At 42.2% G+C, this 24,770-nt stretch overlaps 1 protein-coding gene across 1 annotated transcript in view; it reads left to right on the top strand.

Annotated features, from left to right (window-relative positions):
• Nucleotides 1-5,349: 5,349 nt before the first annotated feature.
• LOC138855029 (endoplasmic reticulum aminopeptidase 1-like) overlaps nt 5,350-24,770 on the top strand; it is a 104,244-nt gene continuing 84,823 nt past the window's right edge. Inside the window, exon 1 of the mRNA XM_070101777.1 lies at nt 5,350-5,406. The gene's annotated coding sequence lies outside the window, so the exon portion shown is untranslated. The remainder of the gene's footprint in view (nt 5,407-24,770) is intronic.

Raw genomic sequence — 24,770 nt, 5'->3', positions numbered from 1 at the left:
AGTACTTGGTAAGCTTGAAGAAGCCAATTTAAAGATCAAACTGTCTAAATGTCAATTTTTCAGATCAGAAATTAAGTTTCTTGGTCACGTAGTCACTCCTAGAGGGGTTACGACTGACCAAAGTAAAGTAACTGCAGTACTAAATTTTCCAACTCCCAAAACTGCTGATGCCGTAAGATCCTTTGTGGGCTTAGCAGGTTTTTATAGATCTTTCATTGCCAATTTTTCTTCCATAGCTGCTCCTCTAACTGAGTTGCTTAAGAAAGATGCTCCTTTTGTTTGGACCTTCCGTCAAGAAAGAGCATTCCAAACTCTCAAAGAAAAGCTAACATCTGCTCCAATTTTGAAATTTCCAGATTTTTCTAAGCCCTTCTATCTGACAACTGATGCTAGTTCAATTGGCATAGGTGCCGTACTAGCTCAGAAGACCGATAGCAAGTACAACGCAGTTGCATTTGCTAGCCGAGTCCTTACAAAGGCTGAACGTAATTATACAGTAACTGAGCAAGAAGCTTTAGCAATAGTATGGTCTTTAAAGCACTTCCGAGACATTATTTATCAGTACTCTGTTCATGTCTTGACATACCATGCTCCACTGATACCCTTATTCCAGAACAAACAACCTACTGGAAGGTTAGCCAGATGGACCTTGACTATCCAAGAGTTCAATCCCACCTTTGAGCATTTACCTGGCAAGTCAAATGTAGTCGCAGATGCCTTATCGCGACATGTTAGTATAGTAACTGCAGACCCTCCATTTAGTGCTGAAGATATAAAGGATGCTCAACGAACAGATCCCATGTGGTCTGGTGTGATTCGATTCCTGCTCCAGGAAGATCTTATTCTGACTGTGAAGCCACCAGCACCCATCAGTGACTTTGTCATGAACCAAGAATTACTGTATCGAACAGCCGAGTTGGGTACTCCTAGCAGAAGAGTATACCAGTTAGTAATTCCACAGTCACTAATGAATGTAGCCTTACAGCTAGTTCATGATGTACCAGGTGTTGCACACCCTGGTATGGATCGTTCAGTAAAACAAGCCAGATTGAAATACTTTTGGCCTCGTATGGCAACTGATATTTCTGAGTATGTTAGGAAATGTAGTGTCTGCATGCAACATAAAGGCAATGCTAATGGTCCTAACCCAATCCAAGTATATCCAACTACTAGCGAACCTTGGGAAAGAGTTGCGCTAGATTTGTTAACTAATTTCCAATGTTCCCTCCAAGGCAACAAACATCGGTGTGTTATGGTAGACCATTTCACCAGATATTGTGAGTTAGTTCCTATTGCAGATAAGACTGCCGAGACAGTAGCTAAAGCGTTTAAAGAACGCATTATCTGCAGGCATACCACTCCTAAGTCCCTAGTAACAGATAATGGAGGTGAATTCTGTAATGAAATTCTTGAAAATTTGTGCACCTTGTACAAGATCTCTAAATTCTCCATTGTTCCTCATCATCCTGCCAGCAATGGGTTAGCGGAACGAACCAATAAGAAAGTACTTGATGTCTTGAGAGCCACTATCAATCCCAACAGTGAAACTTGGGATGAAGTTATACCTGATGTGCAGTGTGCTATAAATTCTGCTTACAATGTTTCTATAGGTGACACTCCACATTATGCATTGTATGGTGTAGATAAACGTTTGCCTTATGAGTTGTTATATTCTAATCCGAAACCAAATTACAACCCTGATGATTTCATAGCAACTCGTACCAGCTTAGCTCAAAGTGTTTTTAGAAGAATCCGTGAAACACTTCATAAATCAACAGCAGAATTTACAAGAGTCGCAAACACTCGAGCAAAACCATCCAAAATCAAAGTAGGTTCAAGAGTTATGCTGATTAACTTTAACAAAACGTCTGCAATGCCAAAGCTTGATCAAAAGTTTGTTGGTCCTTATCGAGTAGTTGAACATATCACTGGTAATAAGTATAAGGTTAGAGAGATTAGTACTGGTCAGTATAAAGAATCGCATTTGGATCATATGAAGTTAGTATGTGATGATAATGATGTTCCAACCCAGACTAATGTGACAGACTCTGACAATCCTCCTGATCCTGTACTCTCTTCCTCTGATACTCAGTCAGACGATCAACCTGAATGTCGTTATTCCCTACGTACACGACAGGTATTGAGAAATCCTCAAATATCATTTGTAACAGCCAATTCAGATTTGCCTCAAATACAGCATGAGTTAGCCAATGCTACAGAGTTTGATCATCCCAGAGATGACACCCATTCTGCATATGTCAATCTCACCCTAGCAGAGTTGGGGTTAAATGTAAATAACCTGTATAGATGAATAATTACAGTATCAACTTATCAGTATTCAAGAATTCTTTTTTTGTGTTCATGTTCTCTCCGCATTCTGAGAGTTAACAGTCTAGATTTGAGTGCACCGAATCTGCCTTTCTGTTAAACACTCTTTCTTTGTATATATTCCTTCCTCAGAATCCGTAGATCACATGAATACAGATCGATCGATCAAAATTTTTTTTATCACTTGTAATCTCAATGTTGAGTTCGTTGTTCATTTGTTGAGTTTTAAGTTGTACTATAGTATACCTTGTATTGCATTACAGTTTCAGTTATGTAAGCTTCCATTCCAATGTTCTACTTATGTATGTTATAATGTTTAATTGTTGTGTACTTTGACATTGTATAGAATCAGCCCAAGCCGTATACCTGCCATCTCTAGTTTGTATTAGTTGTATGTCGGGACGACATACGTTAGCGTCGCCGAGCTCTCAGTAGTAGTAACCAGTTACCAGTAACCAGTGTACCGTTGACTCAACGACCAACCGTCTCTGCCTGAGTCACTGTGAACTCATATTGCGCTGACCTGGCATTATTCAAAGACCCCTGGGTACTGGGCGGCCAGGCAGTCAGTGTTACGAGTGTGAGCAAGGAGATAGGTACGGCCGGCTGCAAGGGCGTTACGCACATTATCTGTAATTATACGTACTACCAGCCTACGTGAGTATTTCTTACCTAATCCACGTGTCGAACTCCCACATGATATCTATGCCAGTTCGTGAATTTATTATGGATTGAAAACCACTAATGAATTCTTCATAATTATGACCTTGGAAAATAGGTAATGACAATGTAGGTAAGCTTGGTAATGGGACACTTGTTGTTGTTACAGGTGTAACAGGTGTTTGACCACTAGTTACAGTAGGTCTCTGTGACAGAGTTTTACGGCAGATAGCCTGTACTCCTGTCCATCTTAATTGTTGATTACTAAAAGTATCCAAAACATTTTTAATTTCATCCTCAGATGGATCTGATTCAAGAAATTCCTTTTTATAATGTGAATAGTCTGAATTAATTATTTCCAGACGTTGTGTAAGTAATTCAAATTTGGCCTCAAGATCATCAAAATCTATGTTTGTATCTTGAGTTAATCCTATACAGACTGAAATTAGATTTTCTAATTGTATAATCTTAGTCTGTAAAGACTGAAACTGAGTTTTCAAACAAGCCATTTTAATGGTATGTTGAAAATTCTAGCACCACACTCAGAATGTTTAAGAAACACTGTACTGCTATAAACAGCTGAGTTTTGTTATGCTTAAGTCAGCAATAATCGAGTCAGACACTACTGACCTACTAAGCTTAACCTCAGGGTCAATGACCATGAAGGGTACAGAGTACATATGGCTGGTGTTCATGGCTTGAGTTTGCTGTGTCAGCCTGACCACGATGATTAATCGTAAATAACGATGCTATACACTTCATTCACTATACACTATATATATATATATATATATATAGTATATATATATATATATATATATATATATATATATATATGTATATATATATATATATATATATATATATATATATATATATATATATATATATATATATATATATATATATATATATATATATATATATAGTATATATATATATATATATATATATATATATATATATATATATATATATATATATATATATATATATATATATAAAACAACACTTCGACTAGCCAAGGGCTCGAACCCGTGTTGTTCTGGCCTGCCTCTTGGTGAGCGAAAATCACACGACGCTCTAACCCACAGAACAACCCAATCCTACAGTGATCATGCACCCAGCTGAGCTAGGTGTTCTACCGTGATCCGAGGGACGTACGATGGTGGTGTGAGTGCCGAGGAGTTGAATGAAATTAGCTCTGAGGCACCCACACCATCGTATGTCCTCGGATCACGGTACAACACCTAGCTCTGCTGGGTGTGTGATCTTTGCAGGATTGGTTGGTCCTGTGGGTTAGAGCGTCGTGTGATCTTCACTCACCATGAGACAGGCCAAAACAACAAGGGTACGAGCCCTCGGGTAGTGACAATGTTGTTACTGATTAAATACTAGCTGATATCAATGACATACTACTATAGCGATAGCTGCTAGTCATGCAGAGCATTTCGGGCAAATTAGGTCAGTTTTGTCCCAGGATGCCACCCGTACCCAGGATAGCAAGTGTCTTATGGAAACATGTCCTAATGTTTTCTTGCTGTACCGGAGATCGAGCCCCCGGACCTCAGTGTGTGAGGTGAGTGCGCTAGCAATCGAGCTACGGGACGCCCTATACTATGTGACCTATTCCCTTGATCATTTTAGCAGTAATCTTCAACCGTGACTATATCCACAGTGACCTCACACCAGGGACCATATCTACAGTGATCCCACACGAGGGACCATATCCACAGTGACCTCACACCAGGGACAATATCCACAGTGACCTCACACCAGGGACAATATCCACAGTGACCCCGCACAAGGGACCATATCCACAGTGACCTCACACCAGGACCATATCCAGTCACCCCACACCAGGGACCATATCCACAGTCACCCCACACTAGGGACCATATCCACAGTCACCCCACACCAGGGACCATATCCACAGTCACCCCACACCAGGGACCATATCCACAGTCACCCCACACCAGGGACCATATCCAGTCACCCCACACCAGGGACCATATCCACAGTCACCCCACACCAGGGACCATATCCACAGTCACCCCACACCAGGGACCATATCCACAGTCACCCCACACCAGGGACCATATCCACAGTCACCCCACACCAGGGACCATATCCACAGTCACCCCACACCAGGGACCATATCCACAAAGCAACGTGTCAACATGCAACATCTTCAGTCAGGCACAAATCTCTCCTAATTAACATATGTAAATATTTAGAGCTCACCACCAGATACATGTAGCTCATACCCGAGCATAACCTAAAGAGAAAACAGGTTTGGTCGATACAGTAGTAACAAACACAAAGGCAAAGTGGCGTAGCGGTGGCGTGTGTTTCAGTGCAGTCTAGTTTGTGCTTAAGTTAGGAGCCTCGCAGTACTGCTGAACCATCGGGCGAGAGGTGAGTAACCTACACGACGGTAGCTATAATTGTAATTTTAATTGCTGCAATGATGTTGTACAGTGTATACAATAAATACAATAAACAGAGACATGTGCCTTTGTGAGGAGAGATCAAGAATTATATTTGGTGATTGGGCTGAAGGCGTACCACAAACTGTGTCGTCACTAAGCTTATGTTACATTAGATTATGTTACTCCACATTACATTGGATTATATTACTTAGTCTGATTTAAAAATTCAGTATAATTCATGTGGCCAACTCGTATTTAATGCCGATAGTAAATGGAGAATATAATATGATAAATTACGTATAATTAGACTATATTCAGCAATACTACGAAGGCCATGAACTATGCCTGTGAATGAAGGTTGTACTTATATAAATTTATCTCTACTGCATTTATATAAATTTATCTCGATTAGGTTAGATAAATCAGTTTAACTAGAAAAGCCAAACCACACTTTGTAAATGGTAGATTAAGTTAGACTAGGTTACTTTAGATTAGGATAGGTTAGGATCGGTTAGAATAGATAAACTAATAATGCTACTGCACCACCACCACCACACGTATATCTTAACTACTAGTGTATCTTAACTACTAGTGTATCTTAACTACTAGTGTATCTTAATTACTAGTGTATCTTAACTACTAGTGTATCTTAACTACTAGTGTATCTTAACTACTAGTGTATCTTAACTACTAGTGTATCTTAACTACTAGTGTATCTTAACTACTAGTGTATCTCAACTACTAGTGTATCTCAACTACTAGTGTATCTCAACTACTAGTGTATCTTAACTACTAGTGTATCTTAACTACTAGTGTATCTTACCTACTAGTGTATCTTAACTAATAGTGTATCTTAACTAGTAGTTTATCTTAACTACTAGTTTATCTTTACAAGTGTATCTTAACTACTAGTTTATCTTAACTATTAGTGTATCTTAACTACTAGTGTATCTTAACTAGTAGTATATCTTAACTACTAGTGTATCTTAACTAGTAGTGTATCTTAACTAGTAGTGTATCTTAACTAGTAGTGCATCTTAACTAGTAGTGTATCTTAACTAGTAGTGTATCTTAACTAGTAGTGCATCTTAACTAGTAGGTTATCTTAACTACTAGTGCATCTTAATTACAAGTGAATCTTAACTGCTAGTGTATGTTAACTACTAGCGTATCTTACCTACTGTATCTTAACTATTAGTTTGCCTTAACTACTAGTGTATCTTAACTACTAGTGTATCTTAACTAGTAGTTTATCTTAACTACTAGTATATCTTAACTACTAGTTTGTCATAACTACTAGTATATCTTAACTGCTAGTGTATCTTAACTACTAGTGTATTTTAACTAGTAGTTTATCTTAACTACTAGCGTACCTTAACTACAAGTGTATCTTAACTAGTAGTGCTTCTTAGCTAATAGTTTATCTTAACTAGTAGTGTATCTTAACTACAAGTATCTTAACTAGTATCTTAACAAGTATCTTAACTAGTAGTTTATCTTAACTAATAGTGTGTCTTAACTAGTAGTGTATCTTAACTAGTAGTGTATCTTAACTAGTAGTGTATCTTAGCTAGTAGTTTATCTTAACTAGTAGTGTATCTTAACTACAAGTGTATCTTATCTAGTAATGTATCTTAACTAATTGCGTATCTTAACTAGTAGTTTATCTTTAATAGTGTATTTTCACTAGTAGTGTGTGTGTACTCACCTATTTGTGGTTGCAGGGGTCGAGTCACAGCTCCTGGCCCCACAGTGTGTGTGTGTGTGTGTGTGTGTGTGTGTGTGTGTGAGTACTCACCAATATGCAGTCACCTACATGTAGTTACAGGGGTCGAGCCACAGCTCCTGGCACCGCCTCTTCGCTGGTCGCTACTAGGTTCACTCACCCCTTGCTCATCTTAATGCCATGTATGGATCCTGCCTCCACTGCTTCATTCTCCAGACTGTTCTACTTCCTGACAACTCTACAGCTGAAAAAATACTTCTTAACATCAGTATGACTCACCTGAATTTTGAACTTCCAGTTGTGACCACTTGTTCCTGTGTCTCATCCCTGAAATATTCTGTCCCTGTCCACCTAGTTAATTTGTATCAGTACTTATACGTCGTTATTATGTCCCACCTGTCCCTCCTGCCCTTCAGTGTCGTTAGGTTAATTATCCTTAACCTCTCCTTCTTATACATACTGTTCAGCTCCTGAACTAGTTCTGTTGCAAACTTTTGCACTATCTTTAATTTCTTGATATTCTTGACTAGGTGTGGATTCCATACTGGTGCTGTATACTCCATTATGGGCCTGACGTACACGGTGTACAGTGTCGTGAATGACTCCTTACTTAGATGTCGCTCTTCTCAGGTTTGTCAGGCGTCCTATTGCCGTAGTAGATATTTGGTTGACGTGCGCCCCAGGGAAATGTGCTTGATATGATACTCACCCCAATATCTTTTTTTTTTTTTATCGAGGTTTGTAGCCTTTGATCCCTGAACACGTACGTCTTCTGTGGTCTTCTCTGTCCTCCCCCAAGAATTTGGTGGGGTTAAACTCCAGGAGACAATTGTCGGATCAGGTTTGCTTCCTGTCCAGATCCTTTCTTAGTCTTAAATGATCCTCGTCCACTTGTATTCTCCTCATTAGCTTCAAGTCGTCTGCTAATAGGGACACATGAATCCGTTCCTTCCGTCATATTCATATATTCATGAAACAGCGGCGGTCCTAGTACTGACCCTTGTGGAACCATGCTCGTTACTTGCGTCCAATTTGACACCTCGTTGCGTGCCATTACTCGTTGTTCCCTTAACATCAAGTATTCCCTGATTCGTTACAGTGTGTGTGCATGTGTGTGTGTGTGTGTGTGTGTGTGTGTGTGTGTGTGTGTGTGTGTGTGTGTGTGTGTGTGTGTGTGTGTGTGTGTTTCCCTGGAGTACCTTCCGGAGTTCATCACTCCTGCGACCTGGTTCCAGATCAGGTCTCTTAATTGTTGGCTTCATCGATCAAGCTGTTGGTGCTCGCTGACCGTATTCTGACGTGTACAAAACAACCCGGCTGATCATGAGCTGTTTTTGAGGAAGCTGTTGAGTATCCTCTTGAAAGCAACTTGGAGTGTTTAGATATCCCCTTACACTTACACTTAGTTCTCATTGTACTCATCTCTCCCCCTCTTTTCATTGGAATTAACCCGCACAGTCTGTCATGCCTTTTTTGTGTTCATAAGCAATAATTTCAGTGTGCAGGTTTGAGACCAATTCCACTAGTATCTACCAGTCCATGCTTTCTCCAGTGTGTTTTCACCAGTGTGTGTACTCACTAGTGTGTGTATTCAGCTATTTGTGGTTGCAGGGATCCATTCACAGCTGTGTGTTCTCCAGTGTGTTTTCACCAGTGTGTGATTTTACCAGTTTGTTTTCATCAGTTTGTGCGTTTACAAGTATGTGTACACTCGAGTGGGTTCACTTGTCTTTGTTAATCAGAGTGCATGCTCATCAGTGTTTGTTTTCCAGTACGAGTGTTCACTAGTTTACGTTCCACTGTATATATGCTCCCTGCGCTGCGTTTCATCAGTTCACTAGAGTGTATGTTCTCCAATTTGTATATGTTCATTAGAGTGTGTTCACCAGAGTGTTCAGTAGCATGTGCCTTTCATTTTGTGTTTTTCCGGAATGTGTTTCCTCGCCAGTGTGTGTATTCACAAGCGTTCTCCTCTGTAAAATTCTTTGTGTTGGCCAGTGTGGGTAATCATTATGTGTAGAACATTTTAATTAACAAATAAATCGCCTGCAAGAAAAAATGAGATTATATCTTATCTTATTTTGTTGTTACTTAGCATTATTCTCTTCCATTTCCATCCATAATCGATTAGCCACGTCCCTGAGTCTGTTTGGAAGATATTATTATGCAGTTAAAAATCTGTATGTCCTCACATACTGTAGAAACCAATGTATCAGATGTCTCACTGGCAGAAACGTTGCGGATTATGGGTTGAGAGACAATCATTTTTTTACGTTCTCTTTTAATAACAATCTAGTCAAGACTTAACTGATTTAACTGCCGGTCGTAACCCCACTGAAAGTCAGGAACAGGATTTACAGGTCATGTCTGACTCATCGTGTAGCCTTGAGCGAGAGGCATCTTGTTTGATGTGCTTAAAGAGGTGGAACAGACAATGCCTCCTTGCAGGTGATAACGGCAGACACTGGTCTTCTGTTTGATCTGGATTTGTTAACTAAACCAGAATAACTTGGGCGGCCAAGTCAAGAGTAGCACCTATAATTAGTTTACAGTAAGTTTATTAGTGTTATAATTAGCTTAGATTGAATAGGTTAGAAAAATGACTAGGGTAGAAAATATAATAGTGAACAGAGGATTATGATGACTACATTAAAGATAATGTTCAAATATTTATGAGGCATGTGTTCACACTTTGAAATATTAGTAGTTCATTTACAGCTAGGTTAATTTAGGTAAGAATGGTCAAGAAACGGGACAAGTGTTTCCTGATGCGAGTCTTAGTCATGTGATGACTTGCCACTGGATCTATAGATTATCTGGCCGAGGTCTTCTACTGGTTTACCGGTCCACCCTTTTGAAAGTATGGTCATAGTTATACCCATTTAGTTACTGTATATCATCTACAGTGATTCACTAGAGGTGTCTACTAACTAGAGTGTGTCTTCACTAGTAGTGTCATGACTACTAGTGTAACCACTACTAGTGTCCTCACTAGAAGCAAGGACTCACTAGTAATGTGTCCTCACGAGTAGTTTGTCCTCACTAGTAGTGTCTTCACTAGTAGTATGTCCTCACTAGTAGTGAGTCCTCACTTGTAGTGTGCCCTCACTAGTACTATGTCTTCATTAGTAATGTGTCCTAACTAGCAGAATCGTCACTATAAGTGTCTTCACTAGAAGAGTCCTCACTAGTAGTGCCATCACCAGTAGAATGTCCTCACTAATATTATGTCCTCACTAGTATTATGTCCTCACTAGTAGCATGTCCTCACTAGCAGTGTGTACTCACTAGCAGTGTGTCCTCACTAGCAGTGTGTCCTCACTAGCAGTGTGTCCTCACTAGCAGTGTGTACTCACTAGCAATATGTCCTCACAAGTAGTGCCATCACTAGTAGAATGTCCTCACTAGTATTATGTCCTCACTAGCAGTGTGTCCTTACTAGTATTATGTCCTCATTAGTAGTATGTCCTCACTAGTAGTATGTCCTCACTAGTAGTGTCCTTACTAGTATTATGTCCTCACTAGTAGAATGTCCTCACTAGTAGTATGTCCTCACTAGTAGTATGTCCTCACTAGTAGTATATTCTCACTAGTAGTATGTACTCTGGATCCCACACCTGGCCAAGCACGTCAGAAAATTAGAGAAAGTGTAAAGGTTTGCAACGAAACTGATCGCGGAGTTAAGAGGCATGTGCTACGAGAAGAGGTTAAGGGAAATCGACCTGACGACGCTGGAGGACAGGAGGGACAGTGGGGACGTGATATCAACTGAGAGGAATCGACAAGGTGGAGAGGGGCAAGATGTTTCAGAGATGGCACACACCAACAAGGGGTCACAGCTGGAAGTTGAAGACTCAGATGAATCATAAGGATGTTAGGAAGTATTTCTTCAGTCACAGAGTTGTCAAGAATTTGAATGGTCTGGTAAAGAAGGTGGTGGAGGCAGGATCCATACATAGCTTTAAGAAGAGGTATGATAAAGCTCACGGAGCAGGGAGTGACCTGGTAGTGACCAGTGAAGAGGCAGAGCCAGGAGCTATGGCATATCTCCTGCAACCGCAATTAGGTGAGTATAATTAGGTGAGTACACGTACACACACGCACACACACACACACACACACACACACACACACACACACACACACACACACACACACACACACACACACACACACACACACACACAAGGCTTCAGGGAAGGAGAATCCTGCATCACAAACCTTTTAGAGTTCTATGACAAGGTAACGGAAGTAGGACAGGAGAGAGAGGGATAAGTAGGCTGCATCTTCTTGGACTGTAAGGCTTTCGAAACAGACCCATGCAAGAGACTGGTTGAAAAACTAGAGGAGCAGGCAGGAACAGGAGGGAAAGTACTGCGATGGGTCAGGGAATACCTGACAGGAAGGAAACAACGTGTGTCGGTTTGAGACTAGGTGTCAGAGTGGGTGCATGTGTCGAGTGGGGTTCCTCAAGGGCCAGTCCTACGTCCGGTGCTGTTTCCTGTATATGTGAATGACATTACGGAAGGGATAGTCAGAGGTGTCTCTGTTTGCAGACGATGTGAAGCTAATGAGGAGAATACAAGCGGACCAGAATCAGGTAAGCCTACAAGGGGATCTGGACAGGCTGCAGCCTGGTCCGACAAATGGCTCTCGGAGTTTAACCCCAGCAAGTGCAAGGTTATGAACCTTGGGGAAGGGCAAAGAAGACCGCAGAGTACAGCCTGCAAAACTCACTCAAGAAAAAGGATCTTGTGGTGAGCATCATAGTGAGCACATCTTCTGAGGCGCACATCAACCACATAACTGCTGCAGCGAATGGGCGCTTGGCAAACATGAGAATAGCGTTTCGCCACCCAAGTGAGGAGTCATTCTCGACACTGTACACCGGGTATGTCAGACCCGTATTGGAATATGCAGCACCAGTATGGAACCCACACCTGGCCAAACACGTCCAGAATTTAGAGAAAGTACAAAGGATTGCGACAAGACAAGTCCCGGAGAAGAAGGGTATGTACTACGAGGAAAGGGTGAGGGAACTCAGACAGAAGGGAAAGGGGTGTCATGATAACAACATATAAAATACTGAGAGGAATTGACAGGATGGATAAGATAGAATGTTTCAGAGATGTGACACAGCAACAAGGGGTTACAACTGGAACTTTAAAACTCAAATGGGTTACAGGGATGTTAGGAAGTATTTCTTCAGCCATAGAGTTATCAGGAAGCGGAATAGTCTGGAGAGTGATGTAGTGGAGGCAGGATCCATACATAGCTTTAAGAAGAGGCATTATGAAGCTCGTGAAGCAGGGGGAGAGAGGACCTAGTGGTGACAATTGAAGAGGCGGGGCCAGGAGCAATGATTCAACCCAGGCAACCACATTTAGGCGAGTACACACACACACACACACACACACACACACACACACACACACGACATGACGGAAGGAATAAACTCCGAGGTGTCACTGTTTGCAGATGACGTGAAGTTGATGAGAAAAATTCATTCGATCGAAGACCAGGCAGAACTACAAAGGGATCTGGACAGGCTGCAGACCTGGTCCAGCAGCTGGCTCCTGGAGTTCAATCCCACCAAGTGCAAAGTCATGAGGATTGGGGAAGGGCAAAGAAGACCGCAGATGGAGTACAGTCTAGGGGGTCAGAGACTACAAACATCACTCAAGGAAAAAGATCTTGGGGTGAGTATAACACCAGGCACATCTCCTGAAGCGCACATCAACCAAATAACTGCTGCAGCATATGGGCGCCTGGCAAACCTCAGAACAGCATTCCGACATCTTAATAAGGAATCGTTCAGGACCCTGTACACCGTGTACGTTAGGCCCATATTGGAGTATGCGGCACCAGTTTGGAACCCACACCTAGCCAAGCATGTAAAGAAACTAGAGAAAGTGCAAAGGTTTGCAACAAGACTAGTCCCAGAGCTAAGAGGTATGTCCTATGAGGAGAGGTTAAGGGAAATCAACCTGACGACACTGGAGGACAGGAGAGATAGGGGGGACATGATAACGACTTACAAAATACTGAGAGGAATTGACAAGGTGGACAAAGACAGGATGTTCCAGAGACTGGACACAGTAACAAGGGGACACAGTTGGAAGTTGAAGACACAGATGAATCAAAGGGATGTTAGGAAGTATTTCTTCAGCCACAGAGTAGTCAGGAAATGGAATAGTTTGGGAAGCGATGTAGTGGAGTCAGGATCCATACATAGCTTTAAGCAGAGGTACGATAAAGCTCATGGTTCAGGGAGAGTGACCTAGTAGCGACCAGTGAAGAGGCGGGGCCAGGAGCTTGGACTCGACCCCTGCAACCTCAACTAGGTGAGTACAATTAGGTGAGTACACACGCAAGCACACACACACACACCAGGTAATCAGGATGAGGAAGGAAGGAGGGGAGATGACAAGAAATGACCAAGAAATATGTGAGGAACTCAAGAATAATAATATATCTTTATTTCTACCAGTGCATGTACAAGATATACAGGTCTAGCCGACATCAATGACATACTACGATATAGAAAGCCGCTTGTTATGCAAAGCATTTCGGGCAAATTAGGCCAGTTCTGTCCCAGGATGCGACCCACACCAGTCAACTCCCAGGTACCCATTTTACTGATGGGGAATGTAGACAACCAGTGTAATGAAACACGCCCATTGTTTTTACCCTGGCTGGGATTCGAACCCAGATCCTCGCCGAGTGAAGCGAGAGCTTTAGCTACCAGGCCACTGTGTACGAGATTTAGAGAGATATTTTCAGTGGAGAGAAAGGCTTCCAGCAAACCAGAATGGTAGGGTACACCAACAAGTGCTGGATACTCAATAAATAATCGCGGAGAATGTGAAGAGGCTGCTAAGTGAACTATATACCTTAAAGGTGGTGGGCCCAGACAAAATCTCTCCATGGGTCCTGAGAGAGGAAGCAGATTCACTGTATGTGCCACTAACAACAATTTTGAACTGCTTTATCGTAACACGGCAACTAACTGAGATGTGGAAGAGAGTAACTGTAGTCCCAGTATTTAAGAAAGGAGACAGACAGGCAGCATTAAACTTCAGATCAGTGTCTGTAGTTTAATGTCATAGGTTGGTAAACAGCAACCTCCCAGGGAGGTCCTACCGTCCTGCCAAGTGAGTGTAAAACGAAAGCCTGTAATTGTTTTACACGATGGTAGGATTACTGGTGTCCATTTTTCTGTCTCATAAACATGCAAGGTTTCAGGTACGTCTTGCTACTTCTACTTACACTTAGGTCACACTACACATACATGTACAAGCATATATATACACACCCCTCTGAGTTTTCTTCTATTTTCTTTCTAGTTCTTGTTCTTGTTTATTTCCCCTTATCTCCATGGGGAAGTGGAACAGAATTCTTCCTCCGTAAGCCATGCGTGTTGTAAGAGGCGACTAAAATGCCGGGAGCAAGGGGCTAGTAACCCCTTCTCCTGTATATATTACTAAATGTAAAAGGAGAAACTTTCGTTTTTTCCTTTTGGGCCACCCTGCCTCGGTGGGATACGGCCTGTGTGTTGAAAGAAGAATATATATATATATATATATATATATATATATATATATATATATATATATATATATATATATATATATATATATATATATATATATATATATATATATATATTGCATCTACAAAATCATCTTGTGACAGATCAAAGGGTTTTATTGCTGGAAAAACAAGAGGATGCAAATACTTTACCGTAGATAGTGATCTAGTTACCACATTAACAGAAGCCTCTGCTTGAGTATCTGACGAATTTACAGGTGTGTCCTTTATTGGGTCTAGAGTTTTCGTAGATTCTTCAACCGAAACATCAAATAGTTTAATGGCTAGAGTATCTAAAAAAACAGGACCACCAAATCTTAAGATCTGGTGGCCCTGTGGGTTAGAGCGTCATGTGGTGTTCGCTCACCATGAGACGAGCCAAAACAACATGGGTTCGAGTTCTTAGCTAGTCGCAGTTTTCTTATTGATCAATATCACTCGTTCGTGGGTACAATATATATATATATATATATATATATATATATATATATATATATATATATATATATATATATATATATATATATATATATTATTATTATCACACTGGCCGATTCCCACCAAGGCAGGGTGGCCAGAAAAAGAAAAACTTTCACCATCATTCACTTCATCACTCTCTTGCCAGAAGGGTGCTTTACACTACAGTTTTTAAACTGCAACATTAACACCCCTCCTTCAGAGTGCAGGCACTGTACTTCCCATCTCCAGGACTCAAGTCCGGCCTGCCGGTTTCCTGAACCCCTTCATAAATGTTACTTTGCTCACACTCCAACAGCACGTCAAGTATTAAAAACCATTTGTCTCCATTCACTCCTATCAAACACGCTCACGCATGCCTGCTGGAAGTCCAAGCCCCTCGCACACAAAACCTCCTTTACCCCCTCTCTCCAACCTTTCCTAGGCCGACCCCTACCCCGCCTTCCTTCCACTACAGACTGATACACTCTTGAAGTCATTCTGTTTCGCTCCATTCTCTCTACATGTCCGAACCACCTCAACAACCCTTCCTCAGCCCTCTGGACAACAGTTTTGGCAATCCCGCACCTCCCCCTAACTTCCAAACTACGAATTCTCTGCATTATATTCACACCACACATTGCCCTCAGACAAGACATCTCCACTGCCTCCAGCCTTCTCCTCGCTGCAACATTCATCACTCATGCTTCACACCCATATAAGAGCGTTGGTAAAACTATACTCTCATACATTCCCCTCTTTGCCTCCAAGGACAAAGTTCTTTGTCTCCACAGACTCCTAAGTGCACCACTCACTCTTTTCCCCTCATCAATTCTATGATTCACCTCATCTTTCATAGACCCATCCGCTGACACGTCCACTCCCAAATATCTGAATACATTCACCTCCTCCATACTCTCTCCCTCCAATCTGATATCCAATCTTTCATCACCTAATCTTTTTGTTATCCTCATCCACACATCTTTCCTGTATTCACTTTTAATTTTCTTCCTTTGCACACCCTACCAAATTCATCCACCAATCTCTGCAACTTCTCTTCAGAATCTCCCAAGAGCACAGTGTCATCAGCAAAGAGCAACTGTGACAACTCCCACTTTATGTGTGATTCTTTATCTTTTAACTCTACGCCTCTTGCCAAGACCCTCGCATTTACTTCTCTTACAACCCCATCTATAAATATATTAAACAACCACGGTGACATCACACATCCTTGTGTAAGGCCTACTTTTACTGGGAAATAATTTCCCTCTTTCCTACATACTCTAACTTGAGCCTCACTATCCTCGTAAAAACTCTTCACTGCTTTCAGTAACCTACCTCCTACACCACACACCTGCAACATCTGCCACATTGCCCCCCTATCCACCCTGTCATACGCCTTTTCCAAATCCATAAATGCCACAAAGACCTCTTTAGCCTTATCTAAATACTGTTCACTTATATGTTTCACTGTAAACACCTGGTCCACACACCCCCTACCTTTCCTAAAGCCTCCTTGTTCATCTGCTATCCTATTCTCCGTCTTAATCTTAATTCTTTCAATAATAACTCTACCATACACTTTACCAGGTATACTCAACAAACTTATACCCCTATAATTTTTGCACTCTCTTTTGTCCCCTTTGCCTTTATACAAAGGAACTATGCATGCTCTCTGTCAATCCCTAGGTACCTTACCCTCTTCCATACATTTATTAAATAATTGCACCAACCACTCCAAAACTATATCCCCACCTGCTTTTAACATTTCTATCTTTATCCCATCAATCCCGGCTGCCTTACCCCCTTTCATTTTACCTACTGCCTCACGAACTTCCCCCACACTCACAACTGGCTCTTCCTCACTCCTACAAGATGTTATTCCTCCTTGTCCTATACACGAAATCACAGCTTCCCTATCTTCATCAACATTTAACAATTGCTCAAAATATTCCCTCCATATATATATATATATATATATATATATATATATATATATATATATATATATATATATATATATATATATATATATATATATATATATATAAAACGTTCTCATTATCCATCCTATTATTTTCTTTGCTGATGTGATAGTAACACTGTTGTGATGTTTGAAAGTGAGATCCTCAGATATTACAACTCCCAGGTCCTTCATATTTGTCGCTCTATTGTATGATTTAGAGTTTATAGTATACTCAGGTCTAGTTATCATCTCCAGTTTTCCATAACGGAGAAGTTAGAATTTGTTTTCATTGAACAACACTTTGTTTTCCGTTGCCAGTTGGAACACTTGGTTTATATATTCTTTGATAGTTACCGCGTCCTCAATGGATGACAGTCTCATGCAGATCGTAATATCGTCTGCAAAGGAAAACAAGGTGTATGAATTACTTCTCTGTCTATATCTGACATGAGGATGAGGAACAGGATGGGGGCGAGTACTGTGCTTTGTGGCGAGCCAAAACGACATGGGTTCGAATCCTCCGCTAGTCGCAGTGTTGCTATTGATTCAATACCACTCGTTCGTGGTTACAATAGAACAAAATACTGCTCGTGGACGCTAGTGCACCAAACGGGGAGTAGAATGAAATTAGCTCAGAGACACCCACACCAATGCATGTCCTCGGATCACGGAACAACACGTAGCTCTGCTGGGTGCGTGATTCTTGTAGGATTGCGTGGTTCTCTGGGTTAGAGCGTCATGTGTGATTTTTCCTCAGCATGAGGTGGGCCAAAATGACATGGGTTCGAATTCCAACCTTCCCATTGTAAGGCGCCAAGTGACGACAACACCTGCACACTCCTCCTGTTCAGCTTTAGTTTCAGTTTGTCATTATTCCTTTTATATCTGATCTCACTCATTCAATTCAATTCATTTAATTTGCCAGCTTGCATGCACTCGGTTTTCTAGTGCAAATCATAGCGACAAGATATTAATATCTTATTTCATAACATCCACTATATCCTTGTTTTATCCAGTAACTGGTGGTAGCGTTCAGCTTCTTACTGTCGGGTGTGTTCTTTAGTACACTCTCCTATCCTAGCCACTCTTACACTCTTCACGCCCGTTACTATCCTAGCCACTCTTACACTCTTCACGCCCGTTACTATCCTAGCCACTCTTACACTCTTCACGCCCGTTACTATCCTAGCCACTCTTACACTCTTCACGCCCGTTACTATCCTAGCCACTCTTACACTCTTCACGCCCGTTACTATCCTAGCCACTCTTACACTCTTCACGCCCGTTACTATCCTAGCCACTCTTACACTCTTCACGCCCGTTACTATCCTAGCCACTCTTACACTCTTCACGCCCGTTACTATCCTAGCCACTCTTACACTCTTCACGCCCGTTACTATCCTAGCCACTCTTACACTCTTCACGCCCGTTACTATCCTAGCCACTCTTACACTCTTCACGCCCGTTACTATCCTAGCCACTCTTACACTCTTCACGCCCGTTACTATCCTAGCCACTCTTACACTCTTCACGCCCGTTACTATCCTAGCCACTCTTACACTCTTCACGCCCGTTACTATCCTAGCCACTCTTACACTCTTCACGCCCGTTACTATCCTAGCCACTCTTACACTCTTCACGCCCGTTACTATCCTAGCCACTCTTACACTCTTCACGCCCGTTACTATCCTAGCCACTCTTACACTCTTCACGCCCGTTACTATAGTACTTTCGCTCCCGAGAAAGAAGATAACATAAAGTTTCTTAGCATTTAAAGATATTTCGCCTTAATCCTTCAGTATTTCAAGGCATCGCTAGAGGGTTACATCTGGAAAGATTCCAAAGTTCAATCTGGATATGTAAGCTTACTGGAATTTCCGCTGACCAATAGAGGAACTCCTCACCATCCTCATGTGACCAATCATATAGTAAAACTGTGTAGTTCCAGACTGTGGAATGAGTGGCTCCCAATAGTAAGTGGGAAGAATGACTGTTTAGACTGTCAGATTTTCATAAAAAACTATGAAAATTCGGGAATAGTTACAAACTAAAAGAGGTTTTACAATGGGCTAATCTATGACATATTTTAAACACATCCATATCACTCTTGTATTTCTATGATGGAAGCTGGTAACTACTGGTTGGCGTTAAAGTGAACACGTGTGTCACACTGGTAACTACTGGTTGGCGTTAAGGTGAACACGTGTGTCACACTGGTAACTACTGGTTGGCGTTAAGGTGAACACGTGTGTTACACTGGTAACTACTGGTTGGCGTTAAGGTGAACACGTGTGTTACACTGGTAACTACTGGTTGGCGTTAAGGTGAACACGTGTGTTACACTGGTAACTACTGGTTGGCGTTAAGGTGAACACGTGTGTTACACTGGTAACTACTGGTTGGCGTTAAGGTGAACACGTGTGTTACACTGGTAACTACTGGTTGGCGTTAAGGTAAACACGTGTGTTACACTGGTAACTACTGGTTGGCGTCCAGGTAAACACGTGTGTTACACTGGTAACTACTGGTTGGCGTCCAGGTGAACACGTGTGTTACACTGGTAACTACTGGTTGGCGTCAGGTAATCACGTTTGTTACACTGGTAACTACTGGTTGGCGTTAAGGTGAACACGTGTGTTACACTGGTAACTACTGGTTGGCGTCAGGTAAACACGTGTGTTACACTGGTAACTACTGGTTGGCGTTAAGGTGAACACGTGTGTTACACTGGTAACTACTGATTGGCGTCCAGGTGAACACGTGTGTTACACTGGTAACTACTGATTGGCGTCCAGGTGAACACGTGTGTTACACTGGTAACTACTGATTGGCGTCCAGGTGAACACGTGTGTTACACTGGTAACTACTGGTTGGCGTCAGGTAATCACGTTTGTTACACTGGTAACTACTGGTTGGCGTTAAGGTGAACACGTGTGTTACACTGGTAACTACTGGTTGGCGTCAGGTAAACACGTGTGTTACACTGGTAACTACTGGTTGGCGTCCAGGTAAACACGTGTGTTACACTGGTAACTACTGGTTGGCGTCAGGTAAACACGTGTGTTACACTGGTAACTACTGGTTGGCGTCCAGGTGAACACGTGTGTTACACTGGTAACTACTGATTGGCGTCCAGGTGAACACGTGTGTTACACTGGTAACTACTGATTGGCGTCCAGGTGAACACGTGTGTTACACTGGTAACTACTGGTTGGCGTCAGGTAATCACGTTTGTTACACTGGTAACTACTGGTTGGCGTCAGGTGAACACGTGTATTACACTGGTAACTACTGATTGGCGTCAGGTGAACACGTGTGTTACACTGGTAACTACTGGTTGGCGTCAGGTGAACACGTGTTACGCTTGTAACTACTGGTTGGCGTCAGGTGAACACGTGTGTTACACTCGTAACTACTGGTTGGCGTCAGGTGAACACGTGTGTTACACTTGTGGCTACTGACTGACGTCAAGTGAACACGTGTGTTACAATGGTGACTACTGACTGACGCCAGGTGAACACGTGTGTTGCACTGGTAACTACTGGCTGGCGTCAGGTGAACACGTGTTACACTGGTAACTACTGACTGGCGTCAGGTGAACACGTGTGTTACACTTGTAACTACTGGTTGGCGTCAGGTGAACACGTGTTACACTGGTAACTACTGACTGGCGTCAGGTGAACACGTGTGTTACACTTGTAACTACTGACTAGCGTCCATAACCCTTTTCGGGAGTGTCCATAACCCTAACTCTTAAAAGTTAAACAATGTAGAACTTAGCCATACAGATTGTGAAAAGGACTTGGGAGTTATGTTGAGCAGCAACCTTAAACCAAGACAGCAATGATGATTGAGACACTTATGCAGCATATAGGAATCTGTCTCAATCAAGTGTCTCAATCTTCAACTTGTCGGTTTTTCAAACCATTCATCACAAGACAGCAATGCCTAAGCGTACGTAATAACGCAAATAGATTATTGGGATTTATATCAAGAAGTGTAAGCAACAGAAGTCCAGAGGTTATACTGCAGCTTTATACATCATTACATTGATTACCTCAAACTTCTACTCTCCTTACCCATTTCTACTTTGTATTGGACTGATGAAGCCACTGTGTGGCGAAACGTTTCTTCAATAAAGATTCCCATGTGTTGCATAAGTGTCTCAATTCTTCATCATTAGTAAGGCCTCACCTAGATTATGCAGCTCAGTTCTGGTCTCCATATTACAGAATGGACATAAATTCGTTAGAAAACATTCAGCGTAGAATGACTAAATTAATAAATAGCATTAGAATTCTTCCTTATGAAGAAAAATTGTTAAATTAGACACATGTGCAACTCTTGGGTATCTTTACTGAGGAAACGTTTCGCCACACAGTGGCTTCATCAATCCATACAAAGGTTAAACTTGAAGAACAGGAGAAGAATGAGGTAATCAGTCCCTCGACCTTGAGTCGATGTGGTAAGTCCATCAATCTTGAATAGAATACGGCACATGAACGAACGAACGAACGAAAGTTCAGGTAAGATCCCAAATGGGATGAGCGGGGAAGACGGGACAGACGAAGAATAGTGCTGGAGAGGAGTGCTCTTAGTCGTAGAAATAGAGCCAGGGCTTAACCCAGCAGCGAAGGCGATCGTGGGACAGATATTGAGAAGAGAAATTCAGCCTCTTCTGTTGGGGCTCCGGTGGTGTGAGCGGGGAGGAAGGGACATGCAATGTTTAGTGCTAGAGAGGAGTGTAGAACTGAGCTATATCTTAACCCAAAAGCTAAGGCGAACGTGGGTCAGAGAATGGTACCTGTCATAGAAGGTACCTGTCAGCGAATCCAAGGTTATTTGTAAATAAGGTTTGGAGCAGGATCATGCAAGGAGTAGAAAAGGTTGTGTTGGTTTGTGGGTCTGCGAATGTCTTCGTCAAGGAGAGAGGTCCAGAAGTCATGTCGTGTCTCAAGTTTGTCTATCTGTCTGTCACTGAGTGTCTTCCAGTACAGATTAAGTGCAGGGATGTCTAATTGGGAATGGAGAGACTCGCTTGTGGCGAAGTCCTCCCATCTGACATCAGTTTAAGTAAGTTTGCTTTTGCTGCAAGAGAGAGGGCTAGAGGAGAGTAACTTATCAGAGGACGTATTAGGGATTTGTAGAGGTGAAGTTTGGTGCGTTGAGAGGCATGTTTCAGCTTGTAGAGGCCCGCAAGGGCCTTAGTAGCTATTGCATGCCTCGAGTGAATGTGTCCGTGTAAACGAAGAAGGTAGTCAAGATTAACGCCAAGGACAGTGAGAGATTGTGTGATGGGGATGTAAGTGCGGGTGTCAGCTGTTCTGAGCTAGACAGGTAATGGAGGATCACGTTTCCTGTAGTTAAAATACGTAATACTGGATTTAGCTGCATTGGTTTTGATCCTCCATTTTTGTTAACAGATGGGACAGGCAGGTTAAGTTAGTGCAGAGTTTGTACTTGAGCCCTTCGTGCCACACAGTGTCAAAAGCTTTTTCAACGTCTTTTGCAACCAGGACTGTTCTGTTTCTTTGTTTTGCGTTTATGTGGATGTAGTTGAGAATGATGTTAATGGCATCCTGTGTGGATCTCTGTGTTCTGAAGCCAAACTGGCCATCAGAAAGTATAGAATTATGTTCCAGGTATCTGCGAAAGCGATGATTGATGAGTTTTTCAAAGAGTTTTCCTAAAGTTTCGAGGAGGCTGATAGGGCGATAGTTTCTAGGGTCAGAGTGGTCTTTGTTGGGTTTAGGAAGGAGGATAGCAGTAGCAGCTTTAAAGAGGGAAGGGAAGTATCTGGAGGCAAGGGAGGCATTGAGGAGGTTTGTGTAGGCAGTAATGATAGAGTCAGGAAGGTGTTTCAGGATAATATGGTTCGGGCCAGAGGCACCAGGGGCCTTGGGAGGAAGGTGTCTGAGGAGAGTTTTAACATCTGTGTTGGTGAAAGGAGTGTCAAGTTCTTGGGAGGAGGTAAGATAGTCCAGATGGATGTGGCTGTCTGGTGTTCTTTCGTATGTGTGAGTAGTGTTCCAATGTTCTATGTTCTGAATGTGTTGAATAGCGTTAGGGTGGGGTGGGTGAGGGTGGAAGATGTTCTCCCATATGTGTTTGAAGATGTTAGTAGCAGCCTTCACGTCTGAGATGTGTGTGTTGTTGTGGGTGATGTGTTTGAATTTGTTGGTGGGAGTGGTGCCTCTGATTTTTTTGATAAAGTTCCAGAAGGCTTTGGTGTTTTTGATACGCTGTTTGCCTGCTTGTAGTATGAGCTGTGACCAGTGTTTGTTGTGGTCTTGGTTTAGACTGTGTAGAATGTTGTTTCTGAGGTAAGTGAGATCTAATCGGACTTGACTAAATCTGTGTGTGTTGTAGAGAAAGCGGTTGTGGTAACAGATAATTAGTCTTCGTGTTCTGATTGAGGGTTTGAAGGAATAACGAGTGGTGTGGGTTTTCTTTGGTATTGCGGTGTTGGCTGCTTGTGTAATGGTGTCTTGGATGAGAGCAAGTTGAGTGTCAATGTCAGAGATGGGTTTGTTGTTGTAGTCATAGGTGAGGTTAGTATTATCTATGTGCTGTTTGAAGGCATCCCAGTCAGTGTTCTTGTAGGAGAAGGAAGGTGTGGCCGGGATGAGGATACGGTTAGAGGAGATGTGTAAGATGACGGGAATGTGATCAGAGCCTGTAATAGGACCAGATGATATGTAGTGTTGAAAGAGAGACCTGGCTCGGTTTGTCAGAATGATGTCGAGTTTGCCTTGGCCAGTGTAATTGTAGGTGTTGAAGTCTGGGCCGAGGTGAATTAGGTGTTTGTGGTTTGTGAAGTTGAGTAATTGGTGACCAAGTTGGTTGTTACTGGTGTGATGAAAGGCGGTGTGTTCGGCATTCATATCAGCTAGTAGGTATGTTGGTATGTTGGTGTAGTTGAAGACTAAGGAAAGGTCGTGTATGTTGAGAATAGTGTTTGGGCGAGCATAGGTGGTGAAAAAGATAAAGGGGCCAAGGTGGGTGTGTATTCTGACTGCAAGACAGTGTTGTTGTATAAAAGGGATTGGGAGAAATTCGTGTTTTATATTGGATTTGACAAGGATATAAACTCCATCATGGGGATCATAGGGGAACTGTAGTGCAGTATAACCATAATGGTGGATACGTTGAGGGGCTTTGAGGCAGGTACTGTTTAGCAAAGCAATATCTGGCCTCTCTGCTTCAATGAGCTCGGCCAGTAGGTGTCTAATTGTAAAGTAAGAACGTACGTTGAATTGAATCACCTTAAACATGATTTGATGGTTTTGTCATAGCAAAGTTAATGTCGGGGGAGGAGTTTGGATTAAAGCCTGTGATAGTGGTGCCATCAGTGGATGTGTGTTTGTAGGTGCTACGGACCCGTTTCCTGGAGGGGGAGAAAGAGATGGATCTGTTTTCATGTTCTTTGGTCTGTCTCTCAGAAGTTGGGGCAGGTTTAGGTTTGAGTGGATTTTGTCTGGAGGAGGTGGAGTTGGACCTGGAGGAAGTTTTGGTTGTGGTGGAGGAGTGGGTGAAGGTGGATGCAGAGGAAGTGGAAGCTTTGGTAGGGGATGAGGGAGAGAAAGCTATGGTAAGGGATGAGGAAATGGAA

This window comes from Cherax quadricarinatus, chromosome 78 (assembly GCF_038502225.1).
Source record: "Cherax quadricarinatus isolate ZL_2023a chromosome 78, ASM3850222v1, whole genome shotgun sequence".
Lineage (NCBI taxonomy): Eukaryota > Metazoa > Arthropoda > Malacostraca > Decapoda > Parastacidae > Cherax > Cherax quadricarinatus.
The sequence above is the reverse complement of the archived record's forward strand: the minus strand, read 5'-3'. Positions and strand labels throughout refer to the sequence as shown.